This window comes from Equus caballus, chromosome 26 (genome assembly GCF_041296265.1).
Source record: "Equus caballus isolate H_3958 breed thoroughbred chromosome 26, TB-T2T, whole genome shotgun sequence".
Taxonomy (NCBI): domain Eukaryota; kingdom Metazoa; phylum Chordata; class Mammalia; order Perissodactyla; family Equidae; genus Equus; species Equus caballus.
Genome location: NC_091709.1, coordinates 45,163,628 through 45,177,253, shown reverse-complemented (window position 1 = coordinate 45,177,253; position 13,626 = coordinate 45,163,628). Strand labels below are relative to the sequence as shown.

General features: G+C 46.9%; 1 protein-coding gene across 6 annotated transcripts in view; it reads right to left on the bottom strand.

Moving 5' to 3' along the window:
- The window catches only part of PDE9A (phosphodiesterase 9A), an 89,552-nt gene that overhangs the window by 36,903 nt on the left and 39,023 nt on the right, over positions 1-13,626 (bottom strand). Inside the window, exon 1 of one of the 6 annotated variants that reach the window (XM_070252502.1) lies at positions 1,209-1,479. The exons of 4 other annotated variants lie outside the window; for them this stretch is intronic. The gene's annotated coding sequence lies outside the window, so the exon portion shown is untranslated. Of the gene's footprint in view, positions 1-1,208; positions 1,480-13,626 lie in introns of those variants that run through there. One more of the 6 variants, XM_014736401.3, reaches the window with a different exon arrangement.

Here is a 13,626-nt window from a genome sequence, read left to right as displayed (position 1 = left end):
CCGGGCAGAGGCCGGGTCCAGTTTTTAAGATGCTGCCAAGTCAAGCCAGCTTCGGGCCACGGATCTGCACTAGAACGGCCCCAGGACCTGGCCCCTGGAACAGACCAAGGAGACTGGAACAACCTAACCCCTGGAGATGACTGCAGAGTTGCCTGTTGGCATTCAGGGGCAGGATTGAGCCCCCAGGGTGCCAGGATGGGCACCCTCCCCTGTGGTGTTTACTCAGCTACTCTCACAAATGACCAGGGCAGAGATCTACCCTCAGAGTCCTGTACGTCTCTGATGCCCAGAGGCTGTCACCCGACTCTGCCTTGGGGTGTTTCGGGCGTTGCAGACTGTTCAAGGAACCTGCCTCCGCCTCTCCCTGCCTTTCCAGGAATTGTTTACTTGTTTCAGACCAATCAGCACAGGACATGAAAATCTGGTTTCATTGATCAACAGGACAGCCCAACCTATAATTCCTATTCCAAAGATTAGTAGAACACGGGGCACTAATTCAATTGGCCAGCCCGCTGACCGGCACACCCTTTTCATCTTGCACCGAACAGAGCAATAACAGCAACAGCCATCCTTCTGTCCTCGGCACACCTAAGCTGGTTTGACATGTACCTTTCACCCCTGGGCAAATGGATGCAAACACAGCCCCAGCAATACATGGCCCCCAGACCTGCGCATCGAGCGAAGGTGGCACAGGGACATAAGCCTGGGCATCTGAAACCCAAGCCTGTGACCCCCCAACGGTACTATGACCAGTACCCCGCCGGCACATGCCTGTTGCCTTGGAGTTCAGGCCTGAGCTCTCTCGATACATTGGCAGTCGTTGCATAACACCGCTGTGTGTTTCCCGGCTGCTAACATGATGCAGTGGGCTGCGTTCCACCCCATCAGTCTCAGCCTGAAGCCACAGAGACACAGAGAGCATCCTCTAAGTCATACACACTTAATAGACATGCTCCCAGAGCACACAAACTGTCTGAAGCTAGCCCTCCAGAAAGGGGTATCTTATTTGGCCTCAGGGAAAATAACCCACATTACTTGGCACCAAAGAGACCGACACCCCTGAGCCCTGAACATGGGGGGTGCATTTATTTGTACTCTTGTCCAGGGCCCTGCCTGGGAAGGGCAGGCAGGGGGCCTCCTCATCCGCCCCCTGGCACTTCTTGGGGTGTCACGGTCCCTCTCCAGGGAAGCAAGAGGGGCGAGCTCACCTCTGTTCCACTTTCGCTCTCCCGGCCCCTCCAGCCGGTCCAGGACGTTCTAACCCGGGGCACAGTCGTCGGCAATTCGCTGTTTATGGACGTCATAAAACAGACATGCAGAATGAGGACGCTTCCTTTATAACCCAGGAGCGCAATAAAGTTGTATGATTAACAGTGACCTCGCCTGGCTCCTTAAAGCCACAGGAGCCCTTCGCACAGTCTGTCCCACCAGGAAATGATACATGCTGAGTAGCAGCCAAAGGGACGTCCCCGATGACTTACGATATGACTCTGCTAGATGCTTCCGCCTCCTGTTAGCCATTCAGATGTAACAAAGAAAGTAAAGTGGACCGAAGGACCCGGATGACCACAAGGGAAATTTTGGAGAGTGTCTGGCAATTGTCCTGGCTGAGCCACCTGCAGGATCACAGCAGGCTCACCGCACCTCAGGGGCAGCAACTGGATTGGGTTTTTTCCCTTTTTGGTTTTGGAGAGGGGGATTTCACGTTCTGCATGGTTTCACTTGATCTCAGATGTCCGGGGACAATTCCTCCCTTGTTCTCCTGCCCCCCTGGGCTGAGTTCTCAAGAAGTATGCTTACAAGGTGAGCAGCCTCGGAGAGAGCTAGCAGTGCAATTTCCCTTTACACGTTTACAGATCACAACAACCACCCCAATCTTTACTGAGCTCTGTTCCAGGCACTGTTCTAAGTGGTCTGCATCTGTTGATCGCTTAATCCTCCTCATAAGCCACAGTGGGTGCGTGGCAGAGAGAGAAGCCTGAGTCGGGACACGGCCAAACTCATCCTGCCTCCCCACTCAGGTTCCCAGGTGCGGCTGCACAATGGGGCAGGGTTGCCCTTCCCCATGGCGGGGAAAGACTCACACACACTCCTCCTCCCTCAGAAGCATCCCTGCCATGGTGACGAGGTAGCTGGCCTGTACTTTTGAGGGAGAAAGACATGGGTATGACATTCTCATGAGGATGCCCTCAGAGGAATTTGAATCTGGAAACTAGCAAGTGACTGTCCATGCTGTGGGACTCTGTCCGCCATAAAACCTGTGTATGTCACCATGACCGGACACCATGTGGGTAAGTTTTTATGGTGAAGCCAAAGGAGGTCAACTCTGGTTCACCGTGTCTGGGCTCTGACGGTGTGTCACATGACTCCAACAAGACTAGTTTCAGGAAGAATTCTGTCAGGATAAATCCAATAAACTAATCCGATAAACTAACCCATCATGGTACAAATGACAGGACTTTTGCACAAATCTATAAAAGACGGAGTTTTCTTTGCAAACGAAAGGTGTGACTATATCTGTGGACTTTAATATGTTGCACACAGTTGTAAAGGCTGGAGCAAGAGAAATAAAAAATAGCCCACCAAGATCATCTGTCATAACAAAAGACTGGAGGAAACACAAACAAATAGCCATTGATGGGGGACTAGTTAAATAAAGCGTGGGACATCCACAACAGGAAGTCCTGTGCTGCTTTAAAAGAAAGGAAGATGTCTATGCTCTGCTATGCCTTACATCTTATAAGCTTACATCTTACAGTGTGGGGTAGCTGGAACTTAAGCAGAAAGTGTACTGGGTTGAGGCGTCAGAGGGCAGAGTTTGGGGCTGTCAGAGAGGATGGAAATGAAAGGGGAATTCCCAAAGGAGGAAGTTGGTGTGGGGGGCACCAATCTGTAAAAACTCTCCTATTCCTCGGTTGACCCCTGAATTATGCACGCATGTGGGCCCAGGAGGATTAAAGAACTTAGCAAAGATTTCAGCTATTTGCCAACTACAGGAGAGAAGAAGTTTTAGAGTTTGAGTCTAGTCAAGTGAAAGGGCCTTGACAAGTGCCTCAGGCTTCCTGTTGAAAGCCCAGAAGGGCCACTGCTGGAGATCTACCCTAACAAAGCATAAAGCCAAGCTTCCACAAGTTCAAGGTGATCAGTCAGTAACAGCAGCCGACAAGAACAAAAATCAACACTCTTCAGAGGAAGATAACAAAATTCAGAGTCTCTACGATATATTTTTCATAATGTAAGTACACACTAAAAAAACAGACATGCAAAGAAACAAGAAAACATGATGCACAGTTAAGAGAAAATCACCCAACACAACCCTGGATGACTCAGATGTTGAAATTAGCAGACCAAGCCTTTAACATAGCAATTATGAGTATGTCCATGGACCTAAAGAAAAAGATGTTAGTAAACAGTAAACAGATGGGGAATCTCCAGAGAGAAATCTATGAATAAGAATCAAATGAAAAGTGTAGAATTGAAAAACATATCTGAAATAAAAAAATTCATGGATGGGTTTACAGCAGAGTGGAGTCAGCAGAAGAGGCAGGGAAAGTGAGGCCAGAGCAATAGAAATTATCCAATCAGAAGAACAGAAAGAAAAAAGCCTAAAAAATGAGAGAGCCAGTCACTTGAGGGACAAAGCAAGCTTTCTCACAGAAACGTAAGCAGAGTCTCAGAAGGGAAGGTGAGTTAGAATGACGCGTAAAATACATTTAAAGAAATAACAGCTGAAAATTTTACAAATTTGATAAAAACACAAATTTATTGACCATGAAAGATCAACGAACATCAAGCAGGATAAACAAAAAGGAAACCAGGGCTGGTTAAACTAGTGAAACCCGAGGACAGAGAGAAAACACCTTGAAAGCAGCCAGAGAAAAAGACACATTCCATGCAGGGGAATAATGATAAAATAAAGGCTGACTTCTCATCAGAAACAATGGAGGCCAGGAAAAAATGAATCGACGTCTTTAATAAAAACAAACCAGAACTGTGAATGCAGAATTCCATATCCTGAAAAACCATCTTTCAAAATGAAGGCAAAAATAAAGACACGCTCAGCTACGCAAAAGCTGAGAGAGAATTAGGGAGAATTAGAATAGAGAGAGAATTAGAATTGAGAGAATTAGGCACAAGCAGTTCTGCACAGCAAGATAGGTTAAAAGAAAAAAGAAATTCTTCAGGCTGAAGAGCTGTAACACCAGCCGGAAGTTGGGATCAACAGGAAGAAATAAAAGCACCAGAAATAGCAAATACACAGGTAACTATAAAAAATTATCTTTAAGTTTCTTTTCATAATTTCTTCAACAGACAACTGGCGGGGGCTGGCCCCGTGGCCAAGTGGTTAGAGTTCCGCGTGCTTTGCTTCAGCGGCCCAAGGTTCATGGGTTTGGATCCCCAGTGCAGGACCTACTGCATCCATCAGCCACGCTGTGGTGGCATCCCACATACAAAGTAGAGAAAGAATGCCTCGGATGTTAGCTCAGGGCCAATCTCCCTCATGAGAAAAAAAGGTAACTGACTATTTAAAGCAAAAATTATATTGTATTATGGAGTTGAAAATGTATGTAGATTATCTTAGTCTGTTCAGTCTGCTCTAACAAAATTTCATAGACCGGGGGGCTTATAAACAACAGAAATTTATTTCTCACAGTCCTAGAGTTTGGAAGCCCAAGATCCAGATGTTTGCAGATTTGGCATCTGGTGAGGGCTTCTTGGTTCTTCTTGGCTCACACCTGGCCGCCTTTTCAGTCTTCACGTGGCAGAAGGGGTAAGGGAGCTCTCTGGGGTCTCTTTAGAGGGGCACTAATCCCATTCATGATGGTTCTGCCCTCATGACCCACTTATTCCCAAAGGCCCCACCTCCACATACCGTCATGTTGGGGGTTAGGATTTCAACATACGAATTTTGGGGGGACACAAACATTCAGTCTATAGCACAGATGTAAAGTATACGGCAGCCACGGCTCAAAGGCTGTGAGGGAGGAATTACCCTGCTGCAAAGTCCTTACTTTTTATGTGAAGTGGTACAATATTAACTCTAAATAGACTAACAAGTTAAGGATGATTTAAAAATGGGCAAAAGATCTGAAAAGACACTTCAAGAAAAGAAGACATAGGGATGGCAAATAAACATACGAAAAGAAGCTCAACATCATTAGGGAAATGCAAACTAAAACAAGAAGATACCATGACACCCCATCAGAACAGCGAAAATCCCCAACACTGACACCAAACGCTGGCGAGGATGCACAGCGACGAGAACTCTCATTCACTGCTGATGGGAGTGCGAAATGGGACAGCCACTTTGGAAGACAGTTTGTGAGTTTCTCACAAAGTTAAATGTACTCCTACCACACGATCCAGCAATCGTCCTCCTGGGTATTTACCCCAAAGGAGTTGAAAACTTAACTTCCACACAAAACCTTCACACAGATGTTTACAGCAGCTTTGTTCATGACTGCCAAGACTGAAGCAACCGAGATGTCCTACAGCGGGTGAATGGATAAACAAACTGTGGTAAACCCATATGACGGACTGTCACTGAGCACTGAAAAGAAATGAGCTATGAATCCATGAAAAGGAACGAAGGAAACTTAAATGCATATTACTAAGTGAAAGAAGCCAGTCTGGAAAGGCTGCATAATACATGATTCCAACGATGTACATTCTGGCAAAGGCACAACTATGGAGCCAGTAAGAAGATCGCTGGTTGCCAGGAGTTGGGGGGAGGGAGGGATGACCAGAAGAAGCACAGAGGATTTTTAGGGCAGAGAGACTACTCTGTATGATACTGTAGTGGTGGGTACATGTCATTATACATCCGTCCAAACCTGCAGAATGCACACCACCAAGAGTGAACCCCAGTGTAACCTATGGACTTTGGCTGATAATGATGTGTCAATGTTGGCCGTGGGAGAGGCTGAGAGAATGTGTGGGGAGGGGGATATGTGGGAACTCTCTGGACTTTTCACTGAATTTCCTGTGAACCTAAAACCGCCCTAAAAAATAAAGTCTATAATTAAAAAAAAAAAATTAAAGTTGCACAGTATAATGCCTAAACAATCACCTAAAAATAATGCTAAAAAGTATAGCTAAAGCGCCAACAGAAGGAATGAAATGGAACACAAAAATTTAGCCAGTTAACCCAAGAGAAGGCAGAGGAGGAACAGGAGACAAAACCCAAGATGGATAAAAGGCAAATAGCAACATGGCAGACTCAACCTCAACCATATCAATGAATACATTACATGTAAATGGACATAGGAAGAAATAATACCAACATTACATAAAATCTTGCAGAAAACAGAGAAAAAAGCAAACCTCTCAACATGTTTTATGAGGCCACCATAATCCCAATATCAAAACATGACAAAGACATTACACGAGAAAAGTTACAGACCAACGTCTCCCCTGAACACAGACACAAAAACCCTTCACACGTTGCTGGGAAATCAAATCCAGCAACACATAAAAAGAGACCTCACCTTACCTCAGGGGAGAGGTCCTGGGGACTCTCTGTTAAATTGATTCCTAAGTATTTTCCTCGGACGGCTCCCTGAGAATACAAGAGGCGTTACCCCAGGAAAGCAAGGTGTTCCAACATTTGAAAACCAGTCACCATCATTCACCATCTTCAGAGAGTAAAGGAGAAGAATGATACGACCATCCTGGTAGATGCGGAAAAAAATACGTGACAAAACCCAACCCCTATTTAGGATAAAAACCACTAGAAAACTGGAGAAAGAGGGAAACTTCCTCAACCCATCTCTACGGAGCCAAAAAGGACAGCTGACACAATTTAACAGAGAATTTTGGCAAAGAACATTTGATGAAAAACTTAGCAAACTAGGAGAAGAGGACTCCAACCGGATAAAGGGCATCTACACAAACTCTGCGGCTCACGTCACACGTAGGGGCGAAAGAGTGAACGCGTTTCCCAGAAGGTTGGGAGGAGGTAGGGCCACCTGCTCTCACTTTGTTCAATATTATTGGAGGTTCAACCAGTCCAACAAGACCAGAGAAAGAAGTCAAAACCACAAAGACTGGAATGCAAGAAGTAAAACTGTCTTTATTGTCAAATCTATGGCTGTCTCTATGGGAAATCTATGAAACAACTACCAGAATGAACAAATGAATTAAGTAACCTCACAAGATACTATGTCAATAGAGAAAAAGCTATTCTATTTTTTACACGCTAGCAGCAAATGAGTGGAAAATTAAATTAAGATCCCATTTACGTTAACACCAGAAAGCAAAAAATGCTGAGGAGCAGATTTAACAAAAAATAGGCAGGACCTCCATCCTGAAAGCTGTGAAGGCCCCGGAGTGGAAGGAGGTATCATGTTCACGGGTTGGAGGACGCAATATAGCTAAGATGTTACTGTTCCCAAATTAATCTATGTATTGAATGCAGTTCCAATCAAAGTCATAGGCTTTTTAAAACGAAATTAACAAGTGGATTCTTAATTCTAAAATTTAACCAAAACAACTAAGAAAGAAGTGGAAATGTGGAAGACCATCTGATTCCAAGCTCTAGCAATTACGCCAGTGTGGTACTGGTGTCAGGGTAGACAATTAGATCGATAAACAGAACGGAGTCCAGAAAGAGACCCACACACATAGGGACACTTTCAACACAGGTGCCGAAGTGATTCAATGGGAAAAGGGAAGCTCTTTAGCCAGCGGTGCTATAACGACTGGATAAACGCATGGGGGAAAAATGATCGTCAATCCCTACCTCACACCACTCACAAAATTAATTTGAAATGGATCATGGGTTAAAATATGACAGCTATAACTCTAAATCTCCCCAAAATTTATCTTCACAACCTTGGGGTAGAAAAAGAAGTATTCGAGAAGACACAGAAAACACTAAACATAAAAGAAAAACTTAAATGAGACTTCACCCAATAAGACCTCATTAAGAGAATGACCTTTTTCACAAAGTGGGAAACAAAATATTTGCCATACATACATCTGAAAAATGAATTATATCCAGAATATATAGCTTCCTACAAACCAGCGATAAAAAAATCATACAAGCCAGTTTAAAAATGAGCAAAATACTTAAAACCGATACTTCATGAATCAAGATATTCAAAGAGCCAATAAGCACATAAAAACACGCTCAACTATCATGAAATCATCTAAGAAATGCCAATTAAACTCATAATGAAATATGGTCTTAGACCTACTTGAATGTCTAAAACTTTAAAGAAATAACTAAGAATGCCTACTGTTGGGCTGCGTGTGGGACAACTTGATCAGTTATACACCGCTGGTGGGAAGGTCAAATGGCACAACCATTGGGAAAACAGTTTGGCAGTTTCTTAGAAAGTTAAACATACATTTATCATATGAACCAGCAACACCACTCCTAGGTATTTACCCACAACAATCAACAAATAGGTCCATATTAAGACTTGTACAACGTCGACGGTTGCTTAACTCCATACTAGAAATGACCCGAATGTCCACCCACAGGAGAATTAAAGAACAGATTGTGGAGTACCCACAAAATGGAATACCACTTAGCCACACAAAAGCACATACGCTACATGCGTGAATCCTTAACCATGATGCTAAAAGAAAGAACTCAGACATGAAAGAGCACATCCTGTATGATCTCATTTTCATGACATTCAAGAATAGGACAAAGCAACCTTTGGTAACAGAAGTGAGAACCCTGGTTTCTTATAACGCATGGGCACTGACTTGAAAAGAGGCACAAGGGGAATTTTCTAGGGGGATGGAAATGCTCTTTATCGTGATTGGGGTGGTCCTTCCAGGCATGTGTACTTCTACTCCAGCTCATCACACCGCACACTTCATGTCTGGGCATTGCACCGCACAGTTAGATGGGACACAAGTGTGTTGGGGGGGTTCTGCCCTGTTCTCACAGCTGCCTGGAGGCAGAGAGAACAGTCTGAACATGTGCTTCCTGAGGGTACTTGCGGGAATGTTTGGCTGGCATCATGTTCACTATCCTAAATTCTGTAGTCATGACACACAGATCCTGAAGACCCGGGTATTATCGTTTGCCACCCACATCACTGACAGTGAGATGCTCAGAGCTGCTGCTGCTGGCTGGACCACCCCAGGCGGCGGGCAGGGAGGTGGGGGGGGAAGGACGAGCATGGAATTTCCCAACGCTAAAGAAAACAGAAATGGAGGAAGCCCCTCAGAGGCATCAGAGGAGAAACGGGTGGCTTTCATTGTATACACTGTATCCTTTTTGTTTTGAAAATAATGCCAGCGAAGATGACTCAGGCTATGATTATAAAGCTCTCTGGAATGAAATTGCACTAAAAATAGAAAATATTATTGAGGAGCATTATTATTTCTCATAAGCAACATGCTTGTGCTCAGATTTCAAGCATTAACTTGACTTGCAAGTGAAAATAGCGCCAGCACTACATGTGCAGTTTAGACCTTAGGAAGCATTCCTGTCCCCTTAAAATTCTGCCATTCTGGAGACACGTAACTTCAGCCATTCAAAAGCACCCTCCAGGTCACTTTACCTGATAGGCACCCTTTATCGAGGACTTACCACGTGGTAGGCACCATGCTAAGCATTCGGCATGAATTGCCTCATTTATCCGCGTAAGACCATGGGATGTGTGCATTCCGACTGCTACTTTGCAGGGTCAACTGAAGTGCACTGTGGTTAAAGCTTTCCTGAGGCCATTTACCCCAAATGACCGACGACCGAGGGCAGCCGGACAACCCTTTGTCCTATCTTCCCATTTCCCAAGTCTGCGCCTCTTAGGTTGGACTCCTCAAAAACAGACTCTGAGACAAGGAGTTGGGCACCAGAAGGGCATTTGGAGGTGGTCCCAGGAATCCCTGGGAAGGCGTGGGGAGTTGGGGCAAGGAAGGAGAGAACGCCCACACAGCTGAGTCAGTGAGCTGGTTCCCTCGGGGGGCGGCTGCCACTGAGCAACCGTGTGGACGATGTCTGAGAACTGTCCCACCACAGGGCAAGGGAGCCGAGCATCTGTCTGTCCATCAGCTCCCTCTCTCACCAGAAGGACTATTCCGGGGCGTGAGCTGCAGCCCTTCTGGCAGGGAACTCGGGCTGGAAGGAGACACCGTGAGTGGGAACCACACCAACAGCCTCTGGTCCCTGCCATGCACGCGCTCTCATCTCAGACCCTTCCCACCAAGGTGGCTGGACTTTTTAATTTTTAAAATTTAAATATTTTACTTAACCCTAATATACCTCGAAAAATCTCATTTCAATATGCATCATTCACATGAAAATTTGCAACAAATATTCAGAGCAGCATCATTTGCAACAGCCAAAAAGTGGAAACACCTAAACGTCCCTGAATACATAATGTGTGTGTGGCCCATCCACACGACGGAAGGTGGTTCAGCCATAAAGAGGAATGAAGTGCTGACACTTGCCACCAGAGAGAGGAGCCTTGAGAACATTTAAGTGAAGTGAAAGGAGCCAGACACAAAAGGCCTCATCTTCCATTATATGAAACATCCAGAACAGGCATTTCCATAGAGACAGAAAGCGGATTAGTGGTTGCCAGGGGATGGGGAGTGAAGGCAATGCGAGTAATGCTAATAGGTGTGGGTGACGGAACGTTCTGGAATTAGATGGTGGTGGTGGTTGCACAATAAAGTGAATATACTAAAAAGTGTTGAATTCGTATGCTTTGAAATGGTGGATTATTATGCCATAGGAATTATATTTCAATAAGAAAACATGAAATATAGACATTATTAATGAGATATTTCACATTCCTTTTTCCATACAAGGCCTTCAACATCTGGGTGCATTTTACATGTGCAGCAATCCCTGTTTGGCCTGTGGCTGGCCTTCGAGACATTTGGTCCCCTTCTGGTGGATCATGCATCCTGGGGGCAGCTCCAGGGTTCCCTCTCTGTCCCTGAGTCCCTTTCAGCTGCAGTGTTCTGTGGTGTGGAGACTTTAGCAAGCCACAACCCGACTGGAGTGTGACCTCCGTTTCCTAAGCTGTGGGGCACAGGCTCGGGGTTAGGTTTCTCTAAGAGACCCGGGAAGACCCAGTACACGTGGCGAGATACAGACGGGCCCTTCTGGCCTGGCCTCCCTGGGTCTTGAGGCATAAAGACCCCCATTAAACTAGTGAGGCAGCCAGACCCTCCCCAGAGGAGTGTGTGCTCTGGGGACTGGGCTGCTTGTCCCCAGTCGGAATTCTGGGCACTGTTCAGTGCACGCCAGATACCCCATCACTTCCCGTTGGCCAGCTGTCACCTTTGACTTGCAGAAACAGGAACGCAAGCTGTTGATGCTCCTGATGTGTGTTTATGGCTCACCTTTCATTGTCCATCTTTGGGAACAAAGCTGTTGGGTGCAGGAAGGCTTCAAGTCTCCCGAAATCTCTGCCTGGGCGACAGAACAGGAGAGTCATGCTCAGCTGGAGCCGGGTGGCCTGGGCGATGGTGTGTGGGCCTCCACAGAGCCTTCCCACAGGCTGGGCTGGACGAGTCTGCTAGAGATGGGCAGTGTGTTGTGCGATTAAAGACTCGGCCTGGTCGTAGGGAAGGGCAGGGAACGGAGAGGAACAGCAGTGCGTGCGTCCCTACGACAGGGTCCTATTTTCAGTTCTAAAGTTGAAAACCCTCCATGAGGTTAATTGTGACTCAGTGGCTTAACAGCCGTTGCCGCCTGGGCTCTGACTGGAACCATTAGCTGCTGCAGGTTCTCAGGGCTCGTGAAAGCGGACTCAGCCAGAAGCGCAGGTGGCCTGTGGTCAAAACAGAATGCTGGCCTCGACCAGCATGGCAGCACACAGCCTGAGCCCCACACTGCCTGTCATGCTGGGGGAGGCCAGGCCTCCTCCTCGGAGACCCTTTTCTCTCGGAGCTCTGATCCAGGTGAGGCCGTTACTCTAGTAGGCATCCCGCTGTTGGCTCCTGGTAGGAGAGGGCACATGGGCAGGCGCTTGATAACTGACCGGAGACCGAAAGAATCTATTTGATAATGTGGAAAACACTGTTGGAGTTTGAGCTGCTCAAATCAAATAAAAATGATGAATGGTTCGAGGGTTTTCAAAAGAATTGGCACTACTGTCATAAAAGGATGCATAAAACTTCATCCTGTGGTTTTTATAGTTGCTATCAACTTTATTTCATTTATAAAAGGGAAAAGCAGTCTATCTTGCATGATTGTCTCCCATGATGAGGCGAAGAGAACGTTTTTCTAAAAAGGCGTTTCTAAGCACACGACTTCCCTATTCACGGGGGTTGCCCTGGAGGAATGAGGCTGTCCCGATACCCTTCCCTGCGGGAGCTGCTTCCTGCTCGTGAGAACGGTGTACGCAGCTCCCAGCGGCACGTGGGCCGGGCCTGAAGCAGCCCAGCCCTCCTTCCCATGAAAACTCATGTTTTTCACAATGCTTTTCCCTTTACTGTCTTCTAATATTTGAGTAGCAAAACAGCATGCCTGGGGCATTTCTGCATTGCACAGCTCTGCCGGACTGTGAGGAGCATCTATTGAAACGTGTGACTCAGAGGATGAGTGAGCAGGGCGGGGACCCCAGGAAGGGCCAGGTCAAGGGGCCTTGCGGCTGCACGTGAGTCTGGACTCAGGCTCCCATTTCCTTTCCTGAGGCTCTTTTTCCTGCCATTGTGAGTGCGGGCTGTTGATCCAAGGGCGCATGGGGCTCCTTACAGGCCCGCACTCACGGCTGCACAGTCAGGACTGTGATGGAGCCTGAGCAGAGGCTGAGTGGCTCCGGGAAGGGCTGGGTGGGGACAGATGGGAGACGGAAGGTTATTTCCCCGGAGAGAGCTAAAAGAGTCAATGATTGCTAAGAACAAGTTCCAAAGGGAGATGACAGCACTCTGCTTTCTTACTGGTCTCAAGAAGGCTCAGGCCAGGGGGGTCTACCTGACACCATCTCTGTCCCAAAAATAAAAACCTGGGATCCCGGCGCATTGAAGAGAAGGGGACCTCACGCACCAGAGCCAGGACAGGTGATGTTCACCTGCACAGGAACACACACAGAGCAAGGGGAGGCCCGGCCCGCGCACGGTGCTCACGCTGCGGAGCAAACGAACCAAGTGCTGCCCGACAAGCACAGAAAGCTCCTACTATGTGCAAGGCCCTGGGCTGGGGTCAGGGAGGCGGGAGCCTGGCCCTGCTGAAATCCTCATGGAGGCCATGCCCTGTGCTGCTTTCAGTGCTGCTGGCCAGAGGCTTCAGAACCGGTGCCTGCCCCCTCCTTACACAGCGTGTGAAGCCTCGAGCTGAGCAGTTGTCTTCTGATCCCAGCACGTTTAGAAAAAACACTCCTATTGTTCCTCTGCTCAACACATCATCATGCTGACATCATGAGCTTAGGCTCAGCGCTGTATTAACATGACCCCTGAGCCTTGGCAGCACCTGTTGTCATCAAACCTCTCTGTGGCTCCTAGGACCCCAGGTTTGGAATGGACTGCAGACGACCTTGGCTCAGCCATCTGCTGGGTGCCCTGAGAGGAGGTGGCCACCCAGCCCTTCACCCCAAGCCCGGTGTGAGGTGGACTCGGGCCTCAAGATTTTATTTTATATTTTTATTTTATTTTATTCTAATATCTACAATCAAGAGAACTGAATTAGGAGTCTTCATAAAGAGCTAGTGA